Source organism: Talpa occidentalis, unplaced genomic scaffold (assembly GCF_014898055.3).
Source record: "Talpa occidentalis isolate TD23 unplaced genomic scaffold, MPIMG_talOcc4v2.1 talOcc4.10, whole genome shotgun sequence".
NCBI lineage: Eukaryota > Metazoa > Chordata > Mammalia > Eulipotyphla > Talpidae > Talpa > Talpa occidentalis.
Window position 1 is genome coordinate 88,702,055 of NW_023600993.1, and position 8,753 is coordinate 88,710,807.

General features: G+C 46.1%; 1 protein-coding gene across 1 annotated transcript in view; it reads right to left on the reverse strand.

Moving 5' to 3' along the window:
- CSNK2A1 (casein kinase 2 alpha 1) overlaps nt 1–2,468 on the reverse strand; it is a 51,023-nt gene extending 48,555 nt beyond the window's left edge. The window contains exon 1 of the mRNA XM_037497537.2: nt 2,348–2,468. The gene's annotated coding sequence lies outside the window, so the exon portion shown is untranslated. The remainder of the gene's footprint in view (nt 1–2,347) is intronic.
- Nucleotides 2,469–8,753: the final 6,285 nt, after the last annotated feature.

Genomic DNA, 8,753 nt, shown 5'->3' on the forward strand with positions numbered 1-8,753 from the left:
CTCTACTTTTAAGGGCTCATGGGATTAGACTGGGCCTACTCACAAAATCCAGAATAATTTTCCTATTTTAAGATTCTTAAACTCAATTACATCTGCAAAGTCCCTTTTACCTTGTAACGTAACATATTAACAACTTCTGGACTTAGAGTACAGGTATCTTTGTAAGGGGTCATTCTACCTCCTATAACCCAAATCCCATGTAAGGTTTCAAGCTCAGTTCCTAAAGAAAATCCCCCCCCCCCCTTTCCAAAAGAGTATGTGAAGGGCCTCGTAGGTGGTGCAAAGAGTTAGGTCTGAGCACTATCAACCTATTGGCAGCCACTGCAGCACATGTTTGATCCCTGGCCATGGAGCTAACCCACATGGCATAGCAGACCTCTCTTGTCTCATCCGCTGCTCCCCTCAGCAGTGCATTTCTGCCAATCCACCTGCTTTGCTCCCCACTCTATCTCTGGTGAATCCTCTCACCCCCTTCAACTCTGGCCTACACCCCAGTTCTTGTATGCATAAAAAATAAATCTTTGAAAAAAAAAAAAAAAGAGTATGGGAACTAAAGGTGTATGTTTAGAGACAGAGACAACTATAAAAGCAAGAACTCACCCTGGAAGAGCGGCTAGGCAACAGAAGAACTAAATATACACCGTGGAAGAGCTGCCACTTGTTCCATTCCCAAACAGCAAGGCAACACACCCATTACTCAGAAACTAACCCACTGTTACTCCTTTTAAATGTGTGCTCTTCTTCAGTATATTCTATATAAGAAACCATAACTAGGTGTTTTTTTAAAAACAAAAGTTGCCTCAGGGTGACCTGACTTTGTAATCAGTTGATCAATCAATCAATCTAAGCAAGCCTCCAATCTTTTCATTCTTTCTTCATCATAACCCTCCCCCAATAAAGTCATGGAAGGACAAACTGTAGGTGAATTTTTAAAAGTGACAGGAGATAACTAGTCTTGACCTCAGTCTTCAGCCAGAGGTCCAAGTCAGTTATGCCAACTGACTTACAAATGAAACACTAACAACTACAAAAATATTCTGAAGTCTTGCCTACTGTCAGATTTTTGACTCTAAGTTTTATGGAGAAACTCCAAAGGTACCAGCTAGTTCCCTGCTGACAACAGTGACCGCAAAATAAAATAAAGCTAGTAAAGATTTACTATCTGCCAGACACTGGCAAGTAACTGACACAAATTATCTTATTTATTCCATAGCATAAACTTATGATCGAGGACACAGTATCACCTCCACTTTACAGATAGGAAAACTGAGGTTTACAGAGGACGAGTTACATAACTAAGTAGACTTTGAGAACCCAGGCAGTCTGGTTCTTTACCAGTGGCCTATACCGCCATTTCTTAGATGGAATGAGGGCTCCAACTCTCAGGAAAAATCTTTCCTCCTCAGCTTTCTTTTCATTTCCTCTCCCTACCTCCTCCTCTTATAGAATTTAGCAGTTATAAAGGAATCAAGGCCTCCCAAATTAATCTGCCACCTCCTTTAGAGAACTCTTTCCCTTCCACTGTAATAGCCAAGGAGCAACTTTCCCTGACCGTGACTTTGCTTCCCCAAAATATAACTACAGAAGCTCCACCCATCACCTGCCTAGGTTAGAAATGTTTTAATGTTACAGAAAGCAAAACAAAACAAAAAAACAAAAACAAAGTCCTACTCTTCAAAAGGTCACAAACTAACATGTACACTTTCCCTCGATCTTCCCTTCCACATCCCTCTAGTTTCCACCCAGGCTCCTAACTAACCTTAACTCCAACTCCACCCGTGCTGCCCCACTTCGTGGTCCCCTCCCCCTATCTTCCCAGCGATCTCACCCGGGGTTCCTTCCACCTTGCACCCCTGTCTGCAGGTGGGAAAGACTAGTCACCCAAGGGACCCTTGGATGGCCCCCATTCCAGCAGCTCTGCTCCGCAAGGGGGTTCACCCCATCCTACCCAGCAGGCACCTCTCCCCTAGACACCCTCCCCTAGCATCCCCCTTCAGCCCCACCCCTCAACCTCCCTTCCCCCAATGGAGACCCCCCTCCACCAAGTTGTCCCTTAGTCCCCGCCCCAGTTCAGTCCTCTCCCCCGCAATTAGCCGGGCTCACGAGATCCAGAGCCCATCCTCACATCAGCCTCGGTCCCTAAGTCTCGCTCCCCGCCCTAGGGGATGGCCCTGGGCCTCACCGATGGGCTGCAGGGGCCTAGGCTGCTGTGTGTGAGGGGGGGCAGGGGGAAGGCGACGGGCCGCTCGGGAATCAGCAGGAAGCCTGAGGGGCGGCCGCGTCCCGCCGCCCCATCCTGGGCCCAACACCACTCCCCAACCATCTCGCCTGGAGGTTCCCAACGTACCTGTGGTGGAAGCGGCAGCGGCAGCGGCCGCTCTCCCCTCTCCTCACACAGACAATATGGCGGCGGCGGAGGAGGAGACACACGGCTCGGCCGCCAGCCGCAGGGACCAGAGCGAGGCTGGAGCCGCCGCTGCCGGAAGCGGAAACCCCCCGCCCTCAGGGAGGCGGGGCGGGACCTCTCGCCGACTCCGCCCCCCGCGGAATCTAGCAGGGTGCGGCCATGCTGGCGTGACCTATTGTAACCCTGAGGGTTCAGTTCCAGAGTAGGGTGTAAATGGCAGGAGCGCTCCGCGTAAAGCATCATAAGGGGTACTGCAATAATTAAGCGTGTTTTATTCAGTGCCTGTGCGAAATGACGAGAGGGAGAACACGAACTTCCCACGAGGTGTACAGTTGGTTTGACCCACGTTAAGATGGCGTTCCCTAGGTTTCCCGCACTTAACCCCGCCGGGGCGGCCCACCGCGCGGTAACCCGCCGCCTTTCTTGAGAAGAGGCATGCGCGACCTGCGGCGCTGCAGAGCGGGGCATTTTGGGAGTTGAAGTCTACGGTTCGCATCCCTCGTCTAGGGTTAGGGTTCCAGCGCATATGTTTTTTTTTTTTTTTTTTGCTCCTCAAACTTCTAGTTCAGAACAAGCGAACAAGAGTTGCAACCGTGAGTGGCGCAGAGTCCAGCAAGTGACTATACGAGTCCCTAGAAAACTAGTTTCTACAGAACCAATTCCTGCCACCTCCAGGAGTCCTCTCTAGAACTGCCCATCCAGAATAAAGCGTTTCTCCATTTGATCAGCTCCCCACCACCTTCCACTCTTTTTGCCCGGGGAACCTCCTCTAAGCCACCACGGTACATTTTCTACCGTGCAGATCGGTTCATGTCATCCTTTGGTTTAAAAATCGTCCGAGGCTCTACTTTGGTGACCCAAAATAGCCCAATTTCTTCTCTTCACATTCAAGTTCCTGCATAATTTGGACAAATTCCCTCCTTCCCCTTTTAGCCTCCTATCCTGTCCCTCCCCTCTCAAATTCCTGATGTTTTCACCCACCCACGAAAACTGCAGTCTTTCTGAAAACTTAGCTATTTTGCTTTCCTCCATTTCTGCTGAATATTCTGATGTTGTCACCCCCTGTACTTGGTAACTTCCCTAGTCCATCAAACTAATTCCAGGAGTCATTTCTTCTGGGGATATATCTTCCTTCCCTTGACACCCCCTAACTCCCAGCCACCATCATTTAGCAGCCTTACTAATCCCTAGCTTGCCTTCTCTATCAGATTGTGAGCCCCCAGTGGACAGGGCTGGGTCTGGTGATCAACTTATTCCCTACAGGCCCTGCTAAAAACTGGTGTGTGTAAGTGTCACAGAGAGATGCAAGTGTTAGCCTCACTCCTCGTGGGGCAGAGGTGTGAGGATTGGAACAAGGGTGAGGAGGCTGGGTTATTTTGGTACCAGCCATTATCTTTGAGCTTCCTCAGAATAGCTTCCTGGCCCAGTGATGGGGGCTCCCCACCCTCTCCAACCTTCCTTTCACAATTTGTCAGTTGACTGGCACCTTTGCTCCCAAATGCCACTCTCCTCCCCTGTGGAATGGGGGAGAAGGCATTTGCAGATGGCTGATGACCTAAGGGTGGTGTCTTTCACCCACCCTGTCTCCTGGGACTCATCTGCCAGACAGATCTGTGGCATTTGACTCCAGTGGGCTGGGGTTCCATAGAAGTGACTCTCTGAGCGCCTTCAGACTGGTCATTCCTCTTTTCTTGGCCTCAGTTTACCTACCTGTGGACTGAGGCATTTAGATAACATGATCCCAACATTTCTGTGAAGTCCTCTTCCAGGGAATGACTGACCTTCTTTCCACTTAGTTCTTGGACCATGTCTTTCTGGTCCTTGTGGCTCTTTCCCCTCACTACTTTTAATCATATTCAGTTCACAGCTACTAATGATCCAGACACTGCTAGATGCTGAGGTTGTGGTATGAACAAGATACCAGTTCCTCATGGAGCTTACCTTCTAAAGTCAGAAATAAGTAACATACAGAAATCAAATTCATAAACAAAGTAAGTTTAGGCAGTAATAAATGCTGTGAAGGAAAAGGTAAGTAGCCATGAAAAAAATGAAAAGGGGGAGAACTTTAGCTTGAGTCATTCAGAAGTTCACTTTGAGGAGAGAACAGTAAGTGCAAAGGTCCTGAGGCAGGAAAGACTGGTAAGTTTGAGAAAAGAGGCCAAGGTGTCTGAAGCACTATGGGGGAGAGTGGGGAGAGGGTAAAAAATATGGTGGAAGAGGTGGGCAGGCATTCAGGACATGGTAGGGAGCTCATCTGAGAAGAATGTGTTATACCCAAGGCTTAGCCCTTATAGCTTTCCTATGATCTCAGCCCCTCCTACAGTGTCAGTTTTTCATTCTTCCACCTGATGCCAGCTTCCATCCATGACCTCATTCAGAGTGCTCACCCAGGCACATAACACAATCTTTTGCACTGTGCAAGGCATAGCTGAGATCCAACCCTTGCCTACTCCCAGGCCACTCTGATATATGTCTCTGTTTCCAAGAAGCCACCAATTTCCAATGTCCACTAGTAATAGGGCCTCATAGAGCTCAATTATCTTTAGCACTGACTCTACAATTGCCCACATCACAACTCTCAGAATAGACTTCCTTCAAACAACAACAGCAATAACCACATTAAGGTGTTGACCGCACTTGTCCTGTCCATGCAAGAATGTTCATCGCCTCATTTCATCCTCATCAGTCAGATGAGGTTGAAACTGAATGTATCTCCATTGTACAGATGGGGAGACTGAAGTGCAGAGAGATTACAGGACATGCCCAATGTCACATTCCAAAAATGAAGCTTGTATCAACTTCAACTATTAGAGTCTTACTCACTGCACTAAGGACCTAAATGAGTCCATTTCTATGTCTACTTAACAAATAATCACTGAACAGAGAGGCTTAACCCAATAATCATTTCTTTGCTTATGTATGTGAACTGGCAGTTTGGATGTAGCTCAGCTGGGACACTTCTTTTCTGCTGTATATGGTTATTGCCAGAATCTACTACCACATTTGTAGTCAGCTAACTGGCTGATAAGCGGGCTGCTCCTTTATGGCCTCATTCACATGTCTGTCAGTTGACTGGAGCTGTTGTTTCGAGTGCTGTGGTTCTCCTCCGTGTGGCTTCTTCAGCAAGCTAGCCAATGCTTCCTCACAATTAGCCTCTAAAAGGAAGAAAACAAAAGCAACAAGCACTCTCGAGGCTCAGAAGTGCTATAGCATCACTTTCACTGCATTGTATTGATCAAGGCTAGCCACATGGCCAGCTCAAATTCAAGGAGAATAGAAAAAGGTTCCATCTCTTGATGGGAAAACATCAAAGTCATATTGCAGAGTCATGTGTACAGAGTTCAGCAGAATTGTTGTGATCCTCTTTGCAAGCAGCATCCCACACCAAGTGACCAGGTGTTTGGAATTGCTTAAATTGTCGTAACGGATAAACATGACTTACTAATAACAAGAAGAGTTAATGTGTTTTGAGTCTTTAGTTAATGTCAGATACCAAACAAGATGTCTTTCATAGATGAACTCATTTAATCTTCACAGCAACGGTGTGGCAGGTACAGTTTAACCCCCATTTAGAGATTAAGAACTAAGTCTCAGAAAGGTGAAACACATGTGCAAGGTCACACAGAGAGCAAGTGACAAAGTCATAAAAGAGAATGAAAATACAGCGTCCTGACTTGGGAAACTGACCCTGATACTGTTACATAACAAAAAGTAAGAGACAAAACAAGGTTTGATCAGAACACATTTTAAAAAACATTTTAAAAAATGGGTAGAAGTACATGTGCTTTAGAGTCTTAGATAAAGAGACTTTACCACAAACTCTTAATGGAGTCTATAACCGAAGCAAGAAAGGGGGGAAATTAAAATACTTCTGTCTGCATTTGCAATTTTTTTCTATTTGAATTTTTTTTTTATAACAAACATGGATCCTAATTTCAACACTCCATAAAGAAAAACTGTGCTTTAAGATGTCCTCCAAAATGTCTTTCACCTATGTCTTTTTTCTGTGTGGTTTTCACTTTCACTCTTTTATTTTTTCCCCTTTTTTGACACTGTCCTCCCACCCCCCAGGCCCTTATCAACTCTGGCCTGAAGTTTTGTGACTACCACAAAGAGAGGGGTGGAGAGGGCCCCTGCTCACTCCCGCTCCCATGTGTCCTGAGATTGCCACTGGAGCAAAATTTATTAAACACAGTTCTCCTTACTTGCTCAAGTTTTCAATGGCATTGTGTCACCTTAGGGACTGTCCAGCCCCTTGGGCTAGCGTTTGTAAATTTGATTCCAACTTGCTTACATTCTAGTTCTGTCATTACATTCTAGTTCTGTCATTTACTAGCAGTGTAACCTTGGACAAGTTATTTGTCTTCTTTAGTCTTAGTTTCCTTATCTGTTCAAAAAGGAAGGAAGGGGGCCTTTCTGGTGGCGCAAGGGGTTAAGATGCAGCACTATGAAGCTATCTGCAACCACTGCACCATGAGTTTGATCTCTTGCCAGGGAGCTACCCACAGGGAGCAGCAGACCTCTCCTGTCTTGCCTGCTGCTCCCCTCAGCAGTGTATCTCAGTCAGTCTGTCTGTTCTGCTCCACACTCTCTCTGGTGAGTCCTCTCACCCCCCACTGTACTTATGTCCTATACCCAGTACTTGTATTCATAAATAAATAAATCTTTTTTAAAAAGGAAAGAAGGTATGAAGGGAGGAAGGGGAAAGAGAGAAAAGAAAGGAAGAAAGAAAACAATGAAAGAAGGAAGGGAAAGGGAGGGAGAGAAGAACATATAATATGACAAATTTTGTGGCAAATGAGATTGAGATTATTGTTTAGTTCCCATTTGGGAGTGGTTGATACTCCTTAATCCACAGATATGTTTTAGTTTGGCTATGCAATAAAAAAAATAGGTCTTGCTGGGCCTCCCCGGTGGCGCAGCAGTTGAGCGTTGCGTTGTGAAGCTGCCCGCAGCCTCTGCAGCGCCAGTTCGATCCCCAACTGCTCCCCGGCCACCGGAGGAGGGTCCCACAGGGCGCGCAGACCTCTCCTGCTGCCCGCTGCTCCCCTTAGCAGTGTACCTCGGTCCTTCTGCCTGCTCTGCTCCCCGCTCTGGCTCTGGTGAATTCTCTCACCCTCCCGCGCTTCTGACTGTACCCAGTGCTTGTATAAATAAATAAAAATAAATAAAAAAAGTCTTTAAAAAAAAAAAATAGGTCTTGCTGATTAAGACTTGGCCCTAGAGGAAAGGACGCCATGTCCGCAATTCCACATAGGCAGTACAGTTCAGAGAAAGTGACATGTCCTAAATACAAGACTAAATACACAGCTTGAAATGGAACCCAGAGGGTCTCTGAGAAGTTTTCGGTGCTCCCTAAAGGATCATCTCTAAAGGCACGTGCAGATTGGATTCTCTGGAGCAGCAGACATGAGACTTCAACTTAAAGTCTCTAAATCATAGACAGTGTTGTAAGGCAATGTGAGCTCAAAAAAAAAAAAATTAAACAACAACAACTTAAACTCCAGGTTGGTCATGTGATTTGCTTTGGCCAGGAGAACGCTGATGACCATGTGCAAGTTTCAGCCTAGGCCTTAAAAGTCCTCTCTTATGGCTTCTGCCATAGGATAAGGCTGTCATTGATATATCACAGCTTTCAAGACAGAGTCCCATTCAAAGTATTTGTATTGAAGTCTGGGATAAGAACACTTTTTTTGTTAGTACTTAGTTTGTATTAAATTTTAAAATGTATTTTTCATGAGAGTAATTCCTCTGTGTCAATTGAGAAGAGGAATAACTTTTAAATTTCCAGCATCAAACAAGCTGGTCTCAAGAGAATGAAGGACAAGTGTAGCAGACCTGATCTGGAACCAAGCCCAACAGCGTCCAGCTGAGATCAGCCAAACCCCAAATGACTACAGACAAAAGAGGGGCAAATCAATATTTGTTGCTGTAAGCCACAGATTTTGGGGGGGGGTTGTTAATACAACATTGTTATTTTAATAGCCATCTGGTATGCCCACTTCATAAGGGCTCTTTGTCAAGATGAAATGAGTGAGTACAGTAAAGCCCTTAAAAATATGCTGGCACACAGCAAGGATGCCACCAGTAGGAGCTATTATTATTGGGGGTGCCTGTTCTCATGGATCTCATGTTCGGTGGAATGATAGGTCAGAGGGTGATGAGCCTCACTGGGAAGGTGATTCTTCAGCAAACGTCTAGAAGATGCGAGACAGAGCCACGAGGCTTATGGAAGAAGCTTGTTCCAAGTAGAGCAAATGGCTTCAGCAAAGACTGTCAAGTGGCTCATGCCCAGTAGTGTTGAGAAACAGCCAGTGGATTGGGAGGCTGAGTTGTGTAAGTGGAA